At 44.1% G+C, this 14,896-nt stretch overlaps 1 long non-coding RNA gene across 4 annotated transcripts in view; it reads left to right on the plus strand.

Annotated features, from left to right (window-relative positions):
• Positions 1-14,896, plus strand: part of LOC307181455 — a 947,438-nt gene that overhangs the window by 777,434 nt on the left and 155,108 nt on the right. Inside the window, exon 9 of one of the 4 annotated variants that reach the window (XR_013826788.1) lies at positions 7,175-7,259. The exons of the other annotated variants lie outside the window; for them this stretch is intronic. This is a non-coding gene — a long non-coding RNA (uncharacterized lncRNA). Of the gene's footprint in view, positions 1-7,174; positions 7,260-14,896 lie in introns of those variants that run through there. 4 annotated transcript variants of the gene reach the window in all.

Below are 14,896 nucleotides of genomic sequence, written 5' to 3' on the forward strand. Positions count from 1 at the left end.
CTTTCTTCAACTCGCTTTCTTTTGAGCTGGCCGCAACACCGCAGGATGGCTTCAGGCCCTAATCTGGTTCCGGCACGGCACACTGAGCCTTTGGTTAATTCCTCTTCCTGGTGGGAAATGAGAGTTAAATTTGCCCGTCCAGACACCTCCAGCTAGTCTCTCATTGGTTCTCGCTATTCCTGTTCATCTTCCGCAGAAATTGCAAACTGGGCCAAACAGGAGGTTAAAGGCACTGACTCTCCAAGTAGGGAGAGTGTTAGTAAAGCGTCTGGAATGTTGCACCCGAGTACCAGGGTACGAAAACTGAGACATATTTGAACACGTCTCCCGATCACATGGTTGATCATACTCTGGGTTCCACATGCATGTTTTAGCTGAAGGAAGAATACCTAAAACCTGGGTAGTTGAAACCCGTGGAATGGGTACCATGCAATATGACTTCAAAGGGTCTTCATTTGCTCACCGAACCTCTCCAATCCTATCACTGCTGCGTTTATGCCCCTGTACACATGCTTGATTCTCTTTCGGAGACATAGCAATCCATAGGTTTTAAGATACTTACTAGTCAGGTACATTCTTAGGCGTTTAATATGCGGTGTTGAGTCCATTTCGTTGAGCAAGGAGTAGCTCTTGTCTATTCCATATTTGGCTTAAGGAACTTTATCTGTGCTCATTTCAATCTCTGGTTTTATGCAGCACCCCAACTCACCTTTACCCTTAAGCAAGCATAAGTTGGTTTTCTAAATATGAGACCCTGTTCTGTTCTGTAATTCAGTTCCTGTGTAGCCAAGTTTCCATTCCGTGTATTACTGATATCTTATGATGTTTCTTTTTCTGTGTGACTTATTTCAGTTAGAATCATCATACCTGAATCCACTCATTGTGCTGCTAAGGGCCTGATGACACAGATTTCATTGCTGAGTGATATTGCTTTGTAAGTAAATACCACAACTTCTTTATCCATTTTTCACTTTCTGCGATGTTGAACTTGTACTGTAAACGAGGTTCTTGTAAACAGAGCCCTTCCAAACTTTGGGGTGGCTGTGTCTTTTTGATTTTAATTTCCCTAAGCTATAGGACCATAAGTGGAAGTGCCCTAGGCTCTGTTGCTTTGTTTTTTAGATGTTTCAGGAAACACCATACACTTCTCCCGAGTGTCTGTTGGCAATTTACATCCCGCCCATCAGCATAACAAGGCTCCCAGTTCTCAATGGCCTGTTGCCTTTCTGGATTTTACACTTTTTTCAGATGGCCCTTTTGACCGGGGGGAAGTGAGACTTCATTGTAGTGCAGATTTCCTTTGCAAGCTTGCTTGGTTGGCCAAAAAGGGCGTATGCGTTTTTTCCTGAATATATTCAGGAAAAAACGCATACGCCCTTTTTGGCCAAGTGCATGATTGTGGACGTTCTGCCTCTTTTCCTATGCTTTCAATGCAATTCCAGTCTACCTCCTGAAATCGGTTTCCTGCAATTCTGCCCCGCTTTCAAGTCCTCTTGGCAGCCTTACTTCAGTCTATTTTTGGACGATAGCTGTCATTTATAACTCTGCAGGTTTGTGAATTACAGTGCCCCTGAGCTCCTTTCTTCAACTCGCTTTCTTGTGACCTGGCCGCAACACCGCAGGATGGCTTCAGGCCCTAATCTGGTTCCGGCACGGCACGCTGAGCCTTTGGTTAATTCCTCTTCCTGGTGGGAAATGAGAATTAAATTTGCCCGTCCAGACACCTCCAGCTAGTCTCTCATTGGTTCTCGCTATTCCTGTTCATCTTCCGCAGAAATTGCAAACTGGGCCAAACAGGAGGTTAAAGACACTGACTCTCCAAGTCGGGAGAGTGTTAGTAAAGCGTCTGGAATGTTGCACCCGAGTACCAGGGTACGAAAACTGAGACATATTTGAACACGTCTCCCGATCACATGGTTGATCATACTCTGGGTTCCACATGCATGTTTTAGCTGAAGGAAGAATACCTAAAACCTGGGTAGTTGAAACCCGTGGAATGGGTACCATGCAATATAACTTCAAAGGGTCTTCATTTGCTCACCGAACCTCTCCAATCCTATCACTGCTGCGTTTATGCCCCTGTACACATGCTTGATTCTCTTTCGGAGACATAGCAATCCATAGGTTTTAAGATACTTACTAGTCAGGTACATTCTTAGGCGTTTAATATGCGGTGTTGAGTCCATTTCGTTGAGCAAGGAGTAGCTCTTGTCTATTCCATATTTGGCTTAAGGAACTTTATCTGTGCTCATTTCAATCTCTGGTTTTATGCAGCACACCAACTCACCTTTACCCTTAAGCAAGCATAAGTTGGTTTTCTAAATTTGAGACCCTGTTCTGTTCTGTAATTCAGTTCCTATGTAGCCAAGTTTCCATTCCGTGTATTACGGATATCTTATGATGTTTCTTTTTCTGTGTGACTTCTTTCAGTTAGAATCATCATACCTGAATCCACTCATTGTGCTGCTAAGGGCCTGATGACACAGATTTCATTGCTGAGTGATACTGCATTGTAAGTAAATACCACAAGTTCTTTATCCATTTTTCACTTTCTGCGATGTTGAACTTGTACTGTAAACGAGGTTCTTGTAAACAGAGGCGTCCCAAACTTTGGGGTGGCTGTGTCTTTTTGATTTTAATTTCCCTAAGCTATAGGACCATAAGTGGCAGTGCCCTAGCCTCTGTTGCTTTGTTTTTTAGATGTTTCAGGAAACACCATACACTTCTCCCGAGTGTCTGTTGGCAATTTACATCCCGCCCATCAGCATAACAAGGCTCCCAGTTCTCCATGGTCTGTCCTGCCTTTCTGGATTTTACATTTTTTTCAGATGGCCCTTTTGACCGGGGGGAAGTGAGACTTCATTGTAGTGCAGATTTCCTTTGCAAGCTTGCTTGGTTGGCCAAAAAGTCCGTATACGTTTTTTCCTGAATATATTCAGGAAAAAACGCATACGCCCTTTTTGGCCAAGTGCATCATTGTGGACGTTCTGCCTCTTTTCCTATGCTTTCAATGCAATTCCAGTCTACCTCCTGAAATCGGTTTCCTGCAATTCTGCCCCGCTTTCAAGTCCTCTTGGCAGCCTTACTTCAGTCTATTTTTGGACGATAGCTGTCATTTATAACTCTGCAGGTTTGTGAATTACAGTGCCCCTGAGCTCCTTTCTTCAACTCGCTTTCTTGTGACCTGGCCGCAACACCGCAGGATGGCTTCAGGCCCTAATCTGGTTCCGGCACGGCATGCTGAGCCTTTGGTTATTTCCTCTTCCTGGTGGGAAATGAGAGTTAAATTTGCCTGTCCAGACACCTCCAGCTAGCCTCTCATTGGTTCTCGCTATTCCTGTTCATCTTCCGCAGAAATTGCAAACTGGGCCAAACAGGAGGTTAAAGGCGCTGACTCTCCAAGTGGGGAGAGTGTTAGTAAAGCGTCTGGAATGTTGCACCCGAGTACCAGGGGAGGAAAACTGAGACATATTTGAACACGTCTCCCGATCACATGGTTGATCATACTCTGGGTTCCACATGCATGTTTTAGCTGAAGGAAGAATACCTAAAACCTGGGTAGTTGAAACCCGTGGAATGGGTACCATGCAATATGACTTCAAAGGGTCTTCAATTGCTCACCGAACCTCTCCAATCCTATCACTGCTGCGTTTATGCCCCTGTACACATGCTTGATTCTCTTTCGGAGACATAGCCATCCATAGGTTTTAAGATACTTACTAGTCAGGTACATTCTTAGGCGTTTAATATGCGGTGTTGAGTCCATTTCGTTGAGCAAGGAGTAGCTCTTGTCTATTCCATATTTGGCTTAAGGAACTTTATCTGTGCTCATTTCAATCTCTGGTTTTATGCAGCAACCCAACTCACCTTTCCCCTTAAGCAAGCATAAGTTGGTTTTCTAAATTTGAGAACCTGTTCTGTTTTGGAATTCAGTTCCTGTGTAGCCAAGTTTACATTCCGTGTATTAGTGATATCTTATGATGTTTCTTTTTCTGTGTGACTTATTTCAGTTAGAATCATCGTACCTGAATCTACTCATTATGCTGCTACGGGCCTGATGACATAGATTTCATTGCTGAGTGATATTCCTTTGTAAGTAAATACCACAACTTCTTTATCCATTTTTCACTTTCTGCGATGTTGAACTTGTACTGTAAACGAGGTTCTTGTAAACAGAGGCGTCCCAAACTTTGGGGTGGCTGTGTCTTTTTGATTTTAATTTCCCTAAGCTATAGGACCATAAGTGGCAGTGCCCTAGGCTCTGTTGCTTTGTTTTTTAGATGTTTCAGGAAACACCATACACTTCTCCCGAGTGTCTGTTGGCAATTTACATCCCGCCCATCAGCATAACAAGGCTCCCAGTTCTCCATGTCCTGTCCTGCCTTTCTGGATTTTACACTTTTTTCAGATGGCCCTTTTGACCGGGGGGAAGTGAGACTTCATTGTAGTGCAGATTTCCTTTGCAAGCTTGCTTGGTTGGCCAAATAGGGCGTATGCGTTTTTTCCTGAATATATTCAGGAAAAAACGCATACGCCCTTTTTGGCCAAGTGCATCATTGTGGACGTTCTGCCTCTTTTCCTATGCTTTCAATGCAATTCCAGTCTACCTCCTGAAATCGGTTTCCTGCAATTCTGCCCCGCTTTCAAGTCCTCTTGGCAGCCTTACTTCAGTCTATTTTTGGACGATAGCTGTCATTTATAACTCTGCAGGTTTGTGAATTACAGTGCCCCTGAGCTCCTTTCTTCAACTCGCTTTCTTGTGACCTGGCCGCAACACCGCAGGATGGCTTCAGGCCCTAATCTGGTTCCGGCACGGCATGCTGAGCCTTTGGTTATTTCCTCTTCCTGGTGGGAAATGAGAGTTAAATTTGCCCGTCCAGACACCTCCAGCTAGCCTCTCATTGGTTCTCGCTATTCCTGTTCATCTTCCGCAGAAATTGCAAACTGGGCCAAACAGGAGGTTAAAGGCGCTGACTCTCCAAGTGGGGAGAGTGTTAGTAAAGCGTCTGGAATGTTGCACCCGAGTACCAGGGGAGGAAAACTGAGACATATTTGAACACGTCTCCCGATCACATGGTTGATCATACTCTGGGTTCCACATGCATGTTTTAGCTGAAGGAAGAATACCTAAAACCTGGGTAGTTGAAACCCGTGGAATGGGTACCATGCAATATGACTTCAAAGGGTCTTCAATTGCTCACCGAACCTCTCCAATCCTATCACTGCTGCGTTTATGCCCCTGTACACATGCTTGATTCTCTTTCGGAGACATAGCCATCCATAGGTTTTAAGATACTTACTAGTCAGGTACATTCTTAGGCGTTTAATATGCGGTGTTGAGTCCATTTCGTTGAGCAAGGAGTAGCTCTTGTCTATTCCATATTTGGCTTAAGGAACTTTATCTGTGCTCATTTCAATCTCTGGTTTTATGCAGCAACCCAACTCACCTTTCCCCTTAAGCAAGCATAAGTTGGTTTTCTAAATTTGAGAACCTGTTCTGTTTTGGAATTCATTTCCTGTGTAGCCAAGTTTACATTCCGTGTATTAGTGATATCTTATGATGTTTCTTTTTCTGTGTGACTTATTTCAGTTAGAATCATCGTACCTGAATCTACTCATTATGCTGCTACGGGCCTGATGACATAGATTTCATTGCTGAGTGATACTGCATTGTACGTAAGTACCACAAGTTCTTTATCCATTTTTCACTTTCTGTGATGTTGAACTTGTACTGTAAACGAGGTTCTTGTAAACAGAGCCGTTCCAAACTTTGGGGTGGCTGTGTCTTTTTGATTTTAATTTCCCTAAGCTATAGGACCATAAGTGGAAGTGCCCTAGGCTCTGTTGCTTTGTTTTTTAGATGTTTCAGGAAACACCATACACTTCTCCCGAGTGTCTGTTGGCAATTTACATCCCGCCCATCAGCATAACAAGGCTCCCAGTTCTCCATGGCCTGTCCTGCCTTTCTGGATTTTACACTTTTTTCAGATGGCCCTTTTGACCGGGGGGAAGTGAGACTTCATTGTAGTGCAGATTTCCTTTGCAAGCTTGCTTGGTTGGCCAAAAAGGGCGTATGCGTGTTTTCCTGAATATATTCAGGAAAAAACGCATACGCCCTTTTTGGCCAAGTGCATCATTGTGGACGTTCTGCCTCTTTTCCTATGCTTTCAATGCAATTCCAGTCTACCTCCTGAAATCGGTTTCCTGCAATTCTGCCCCGCTTTCAAGTCCTCTTGGCAGCCTTACTTCAGTCTATTTTTGGACGATAGCTGTCATTTATAACTCTGCAGGTTTGTGAATTACAGTGCCCCTGAGCTCCTTTCCTCAACTCGCTTTCTTGTGACCTGGCCGCAACACCGCAGGATGGCTTCAGGCCCTAATCTGGTTCCGGCCCGGCATGCTGAGCCTTTGGTTAATTCCTCTTCCTGGTGGGAAATGAGAGTTAAATTTGCCCGTCCAGACACCTCCAGCTAGCCTCTCATTGGTTCTCGCTATTCCTGTTCATCTTCCACAGAAATTGCAAACTGGGCCAAACAGGAGGTTAAAGGGACTGACTCTCCAAGTCGGGAGAGTGTTAGTAAAGCGTCTGGAATGTTGCACCCGAGTACCAGGGGAGGAAAACTGAGACATATTTGAACACGTCTCCCGTTCACATGGTTGATCATACTCTGGGTTCCACATGCATGTTTTAGCTGAAGGAAGAATACCTTAAACCAGGAGAGTTGAGACCCGTGTAATGTGTACCATGCAATATGACTTCAAAGGGTCTTCATTTGCTCACCGAACCTCTCCAATCCTATCACTGCTGCGTTTATTCCCCTGTACACACGCTTGATTCTCTTTTGGAGACATAGCAATCCATAGGTTTTAAGATACTTACTAGTCAGGTACATTCTTAGGCGTTTAATATGGGGTTTTGAGTCCATTTCGTTGAGCAAGGAGTAGCTCTTGTCTATTCCATATTTGGCTTAAGGAACTTTATCTGTGCTCATTTCAATCTCTGGTTTTATGCAGCACCCCAACTCACCTTTACCCTTAAGCAAGCATAAGTTGGTTTTCTAAATTTGAGACCCTGTTCTGTTTTGGAATGCAGTTCCTGTGTAGCCAAGTTTACATTCCGTGTATTAGTGATATCTTATGATGTTTCTTTTTCTGTGTGACTTATTTCAGTTAGAATCATCGTACCTAAATCCACTCATTATGCTGCTACGGGCCTGATGACATAGATTTCATTTCTGAGTGATACTGCATTGTACGTAAGTACCACAAGTTCTTTATCCATTTTTCACTTTCTGCGAAGTTGAACTTGTACTGTAAACGAGGTTCTTGTAAACAGAGGCGTCCCAAACTTTGGGGTGGCTGTGTCTTTTTTATTTTAATTTCTCTAAGCTATAGGACCATAAGTGGCAGTGCCCTAGGCTCTGTTGCTTTGTTTTTTAGATGTTTCAGGAAACACCATACACTTCTCCCGAGTGTCTGTTGGCAATTTACATCCCGCCCATCAGCATAACAAGGCTGCCAGTTCTCCATGTCCTGTCCTGCGTTTCTGGATTTTACACTTTTTTCAGATGGCCCTTTTGACCGGGGGGAAGTGAGACTTCATTGTAGTGCAGATTTCCTTTGCAAGCTTGCTTGGTTGGCCAAAAAGGGCGTATGCGTTTTTTCCTGAATATATTCAGGAAAAAACGCATACGCCCTTTTTGGCCAAGTGCATCATTGTGGACGTTCTGCCTCTTTTCCTATGCTTTCAATGCAATTCCAGTCTACCTCCTGAAATCGGTTTCCTGCAATTCTGCCCCGCTTTCAAGTCCTCTTGGCAGCCTTACTTCAGTCTATTTTTGGACGATAGCTGTCATTTATAACTCTGCAGGTTTGTGCATTACAGTGCCCCTGAGCTCCTTTCCTCAACTCGATTTCTTGTGACCTGGCCGCAACACCGCAGGATGGCTTCAGGCCCTAATCTGGTTCCGGCCCGGCATGCTGAGCCTTTGGTTAATTCCTCTTCCTGGTGGGAAATGAGAGTTAAATTTGCCCGTCCAGACACCTCCAGCTAGCCTCTCATTGGTTCTCGCTATTCCTGTTCATCTTCCGCAGAAATTGCAAACTGGGCCAAACAGGAGGTTAAAGGGACTGACTCTCCAAGTCGGGAGAGTGTTAGTAAAGCGTCTGGAATGTTGCACCCGAGTACCAGGGGAGGAAAACTGAGACATATTTGAACACGTCTCCCGTTCACATGGTTGATCATACTCTGGGTTCCACATGCATGTTTTAGCTGAAGGAAGAATACCTTAAACCAGGAGAGTTGAGACCCGTGTAATGTGTACCATGCAATATGACTTCAAAGGGTCTTCATTTGCTCACCGAACCTCTCCAATCCTATCACTGCTGCGTTTATTCCCCTGTACACACGCTTGATTCTCTTTTGGAGACATAGCAATCCATAGGTTTTAAGATACTTACTAGTCAGGTACATTCTTAGGCGTTTAATATGGGGTTTTGAGTCCATTTCGTTGAGCAAGGAGTAGCTCTTGTCTATTCCATATTTGGCTTAAGGAACTTTATCTGTGCTCATTTCAATCTCTGGTTTTATGCAGCACCCCAACTCACCTTTCCCCTTAAGCAAGCATAAGTTGGTTTTCTAAATTTGAGACCCTGTTCTGTTTTGGAATGCAGTTCCTGTGTAGCCAAGTTTACATTCCGTGTATTAGTGATATCTTATGATGTTTCTTTTTCTGTGTGACTTATTTCAGTTAGAATCATCGTACCTGAATCCACTCATTATGCTGCTACGGGCCTGATGACATAGATTTCATTTCTGAGTGATACTGCATTGTACGTAAGTACCACAAGTTCTTTATCCATTTTTCACTTTCTGCGATGTTGAACTTGTACTGTAAACGAGGTTCTTGTAAACAGAGGCGTCCCAAATTTTGGGGTGGCTGTGTCTTTTTTATTTTAATTTCTCTAAGCTATAGGACCATAAGTGGCAGTGCCCTAGGCTCTGTTGCTTTGTTTTTTAGATGTTTCAGGAAACACCATACACTTCTCCCGAGTGTCTGTTGGCAATTTACATCCCGCCCATCAGCATAACAAGGCTGCCAGTTCTCCATGTCCTGTCCTGCCTTTCTGGATTTTACACTTTTTTCAGATGGCCCTTTTGACCGGGGGGAAGTGAGACTTCATTGTAGTGCAGATTTCCTTTGCAAGCTTGCTTGGTTGGCCAAAAAGGGCGTATGCGTTTTTTCCTGAATATATTCAGGAAAAAACGCATACGCCCTTTTTGGCCAAGTGCATCATTCTGGACGTTCTGCCTCTTTTCCTATGCTTTCAATGCAATTCCAGTCTACCTCCTGAAATCGGTTTCCTGCAATTCTGCCCCGCTTTCAAGTCCTCTTGGCAGCCTTACTTCAGTCTATTTTTGGACGATAGCTGTCATTTATAACTCTGCAGGTTTGTGAATTACAGTGCCCCTGAGCTCCTTTCTTCAACTCGCTTTCTTGTGACCTGGCCGCAACACCGCAGGATGGCTTCAGGCCCTAATCTGGTTCCGGCCCGGCACGCTGAGCCTTTGGTTATTTCCTCTTCCTGGTGGGAAATGAGAGTTAAATTTGCCCGTCCAGACACCTCCAGCTAGTCTCTCATTGGTTCTCGCTATTCCTGTTCATCTTCCAAGAAATTGCAAACTGGGCCAAACAGGAGGTTAAAGGCGCTGACTCTCCAAGTGGGGAGAGTGTTAGTAAAGCGTCTGGAATGTTGCACCCGAGTACCAGGGGAGGAAAACTGAGACATATTTGAACACGTCTCCCGTTCACATGGTTGATCATACTTGGGTTCCACATGCATGTTTTAGCTGAAGGAAGAATACCTTAAACCTGGAGAGTTGAGACCCGTGTAATGGGTACCATGCAATATGACTTCAAAGGGTCTTCATTTGCTCACCGAACCTCTCCAATCCTATCACTGCTGCGTTTATGCCCCTGTACACATGCTTGATTCTCTTTCGGAGACATAGCAATCCATAGGTTTTAAGATACTTACTAGTCAGGTACATTCTTAGGCGTTTAATATGCGGTGTTGAGTCCATTTCGTTGAGCAAGGAGTAGCTCTTGTCTATTCCATATTTGACTTAAGGAACTTTATCTGTGCTCATTTCAATCTCTGGTTTTATGCAGCACCCCAACTCACCTTTACCCTTAAGCAAGCATAAGTTGGTTTTCTAAATTTGAGACCCTGTTCTGTTCTGTAATTCAGTTCCTGTGTAGCCAAGTTTACATTCCGTGTATTACTGATATCTTATGATGTTTCTTTTTCTGTGTGACTTACTTCAGTTAGAATCATCATACCTGAATCCACTCATTCTGATGCTACGGGCCTGATGACACAGATTTCATTGCTGAGTGATATTGCTTTGTAAGTAAATACCACAAGTTCTTTATTCATTTTTCACTTTCTGCGATGTTGAACTTGTACTGTAAACGAGGTTCTTGTAAACAGAGGCGTCCCAAACTTTGGGGTGGCTGTGTCTTTTTGACTTTAATTTCCCTAAGCTATAGGACCATAAGTGGCAGTGCCCTAGCCTCTGTTGCTTTGTTTTTTAGATGTTTCAGGCAACACCATACACTTCTCCCGAGTGTCTGTTGGCAATTTACATCCCGCCCATCAGCATAACAAGGCTCCCAGTTCTCCATGGCCTGTCCTGCCTTTCTGCATTTTACACTTTTTTCAGATGACCCTTTTGACCGGGGGGAAGTGAGACTTCATTGTAGTGCAGATTTCCTTTGCAAGCTTGCTTGGTTGGCCAAAAAGGGCGTATGCGTTTTTTCCTGAATATATTCAGGAAAAAACGCATATGCCCTTTTTGGCCAAGTGCATCATTGTGGACGTTCTGCCTCTTTTCCTATGCTTTCAATGCAATTCCAGTCTACCTCCTGAAATCGGTTTCCTGCAATTCTGCCCCGCTTTCAAGTCCTCTTGGCAGCCTTACTTCAGTCTATTTTTGGACGATAGCTGTCATTTATAACTCTGCAGGTTTGTGAATTACAGTGCCCCTGAGCTCCTTTCTTCAGCTCGCTTTCTTTTGAGCTGGCCGCAACACCGCAGGATGGCTTCAGGCCCTAATCTGGTTCCGGTACGGCGCGCTGAGCCTTTGGTTATTTCCTCTTCCTGGTGGGAAATGAGAGTTAAATTTGCCCGTCCAGACACCTCCAGCTAGCCTCTCATTGGTTCTCGCTATTCCTGTTCATCTTCCGCAGAAATTGCAAACTGGGCCAAACAGGAGGTTAAAGGCGCTGACTCTCCAAGTGGGGAGAGTGTTAGTAAAGCGTCTGGAATGTTGCACCCGAGTACCAGGGGAGGAAAACTGAGACATATTTGAACACGTCTCCAATTCACATGGTTGATCATACTTGGGTTCCACATGCATGTTTTAGCTGAAGGAAGAATACCTTAAACCTGGAGAGTTGAGACCCGTGGAATGGGTACCATGCAATATGACTTCAAAGGGTCTTCATTTGCTCACCGAACCTCTCCAATCCTATCACTGCTGCGTTTATGCCCCTGTACACACGCTTGATTCTCTTTTGGAGACATAGCAATCCATAGGATTTAAGATACTTACTAGTCAGGTACATTCTTAGGCGTTTAATATGGGGTTTTGAGTCCATTTCGTTGAGCAAGGAATAGCTCTTGTCTATTCCATATTTGGCTTAAGGAACTTTATCTGTGCTCATTTCAATCTCTGGTTTTATGCAGCACCCCAACTCACCTTTCCCCTTAAGCAAGCATAAGTTGGTTTTCTAAATTTGAGACCCTGTTCTGTTTTGGAATGCAGTTCCTGTGTAGCCAAGTTTACATTCCGTGTATTAGTGATATCTTATGATGTTTCTTTTTCTGTGTGACTTATTTCAGTTAGAATCATCGTACCTGAATCCACTCATTATGCTGCTACGGGCCTGATGACATAGATTTCATTGCTGAGTGATACTGCATTGTACGTAAGTACCACAAGTTCTTTATCCATTTTTCACTTTCTGCAATGTTGAACTTGTACTGTAAACGAGGTTCTTGTAAACAGAGGCGTCCCAAACTTTGGGGTGGCTGTGTCTTTTTTATTTTAATTTCCCTAAGCTATAGGACCATAAGTGGCAGTGCCCTAGGTTCTGTTGCTTTGTTTTTTAGATGTTTCAGGAAACACCATACACTTCTCCCGAGTGTCTGTTGGCAATTTACATCCCGCCCATCAGCATAACAAGGCTCCCAGTTCTCCATGGCCTGTCCTGCCTTTCTGGATTTTACACTTTTTTCAGATGGCCCTTTTGACCGGGGGGAAGTGAGACTTCATTGTAGTGCAGATTTCCTTTGCAAGCTTGCTTGGTTGGCCAAAAAGGGCGTATGCGTTTTTTCCTGAATATATTCAGGAAAAAACGCATACGCCCTTTTTGGCCAAGTGCATCATTGTGGACGTTCTGCCTCTTTTCCTATGCTTTCAATGCAATTCCAGTCTACCTCCTGAAATCGGTTTCCTGCAATTCTGCCCCGCTTTCAAGTCCTCTTGGCAGCCTTACTTCAGTCTATTTTTGGACGATAGCTGTCATTTATAACTCTGCAGGTTTGTGAATTACAGTGACCCTGAGCTCCTTTCTTCAACTCGCATTCTTATGAGCTGGCCGCAACACCGCAGGATGGCTTCAGGCCCTAATCTGGTTCTGGTACGGCACGCTGAGCCTTTGGTTATTTCCTCTTCCTGGTGGGAAATGAGAGTTAAATTTGCCCGTCCAGACACCTCCAGCTAGCCTCTCATTGGTTCTCGCTATTCCTGTTCATCTTCCGCAGAAATTGCAAACTGGGCCAAACAGGAGGTTAAAGGCGCTGACTCTCCAAGTGGGGAGAGTGTTAGTAAAATGTCTGGAATGTTGCACCCGAGTACCAGGGGAGGAAAACTGAGACATATTTGAACACGTCTCCCGTTCACATGGTTGATCATACTTGGGTTCCACATGCATGTTTTAGCTGAAGGAAGAATACCTTAAACCTGGATAGTTGAGACCCTTGTAATGGGTACCATGCAATATGACTTCAAAGGGTCTTCATTTGCTCACCGAACCTCTCCAATCCTATCACTGCTGCGTTTATGCCCCTGTACACATGCTTGATTCTCTTTCGGAGACATAGCAATCCATAGGTTTTAAGATACTTACTAGTCAGGTACATTCTTAGGCGTTTAATATGCGGTGTTGAGTCCATTTCGTTGAGCAAGGAGTAGCTCTTGTCTATTCCATATTTGACTTAAGGAACTTTATCTGTGCTCATTTCAATCTCTGGTTTTATGCAGCACCCCAACTCACCTTTCCCCTTAAGCAAGCATAAGTTGGTTTTCTAAATTTGAGACCCTGTTCTGTTCTGTAATTCAGTTCCTGTGTAGCCAAGTATACATTCCGTGTATTACTGATATCTTATGATGTTTCTTTTTCTGTGTGACTTACTTCAGTTAAAATCATCATACTTGAATCCACTCATTGTGCTGCTAAGGGCCTGATGACACAGATTTCATTGCTGAGTGATATTGCTTTGTAAGTAAATACCACAACTTCTTTATCCATTTCTCACTTTCTGCGATGTTGAACTTGTACTGTAAACGAGGTTCTTGTAAACAGAGGCGTCCCAAACTTTGGGGTGGCTGTGTCTTTTTGATTTTAATTTCCCTAAGCTATAGGACCATAAGTGGAAGTGCCCTAGGTTCTGTTGCTTTGTTTTTTAGATGTTTCAGGAAACACCATACACTTCTCCCGAGTGGTTGTTGGCAATTTACATCCCGCCCATCAGCATAACAAGGCTCCCAGTTCTCCATGGCCTGTCCTGCCTTTCTGGATTTTACACTTTTTTCAGATGGCCCTTTGACCGGTGGGAAGTGAGACTTCATTGTAGTGCAGATTTCCTTTGCAAGCTTGCTTGGTTGGCCAAAAACGGCGTATGCGTTTTTTCCTGAATATATTCAGGAAAAAACGCATACGCCCTTTTTGGCCAAGTGCATCATTGTGGACGTTCTGCCTCTTTTCCTATGCTTTCAATGCAATTCCAGTCTACCTCCTGAAATCGGTTTCCTGCAATTCTGCCCCGCTTTCAAGTCCTCTTGGCAGCCTTACTTCAGTATATTTTTGGACGATAGCTGTCATTTATAACTCTGCAGGTTTGTGAATTACAGTGCCCCTGAGCTCCTTTCTTCAACTCGCTTTCTTGTGTCCTGGCCGCAACACCGCAGGATGGCTTCAGGCCCTAATCTGGTTCCGGTACGGCACGCTGAGCCTTTGGTTATTTCCTCTTCCTGTTGGGAAATGAGAGTTAAATTTGCCCGTCCAGACACCTCCAGCTAGCCTCTCATTGGTTCTCGCTATTCCTGTTCATCTTCCGCAGAAATTGCAAACTGGGCCAAACAGGAGGTTAAAGGCGCTGACTCTCCAAGTGGGGAGAGTGTTAGTAAAGCGTCTGGAATGTTGCACCCGAGTACCAGGGTACGAAAACAGAGACAAATTTGAACACGTCTCCCGATCACATGGTTGATCATACTCTGGGTTCCACATGCATCTTTTAGCTGAAGGAAGAATACCTAAAACCTGGGTAGTTGAAACCCGTGGAATGGGTACCATGCAATATGACTTCAAAGGGTCTTCATTTGCTCACCGAACCTCTCCAATCCTATCACTGCTGCGTTTATGCCCCTGTACACATGCTTGATTCTCTTTCGGAGACATAGCAATCCATAGGTTTTAAGATACTTACTAGTCAGGTACATTCTTAGGCGTTTAATATGCGGTGTTGAGTCCATTTCGTTGAGCAAGGAGTAGCTCTTGTCTATTCCATATTTGGCTTAAGGAACTTTATCTGTGCTCATTTCAATCTC

This window comes from Stenella coeruleoalba, assembly GCF_951394435.1.
Source record: "Stenella coeruleoalba genome assembly, contig: scaffold_111, whole genome shotgun sequence".
Classification (NCBI taxonomy): domain Eukaryota; kingdom Metazoa; phylum Chordata; class Mammalia; order Artiodactyla; family Delphinidae; genus Stenella; species Stenella coeruleoalba.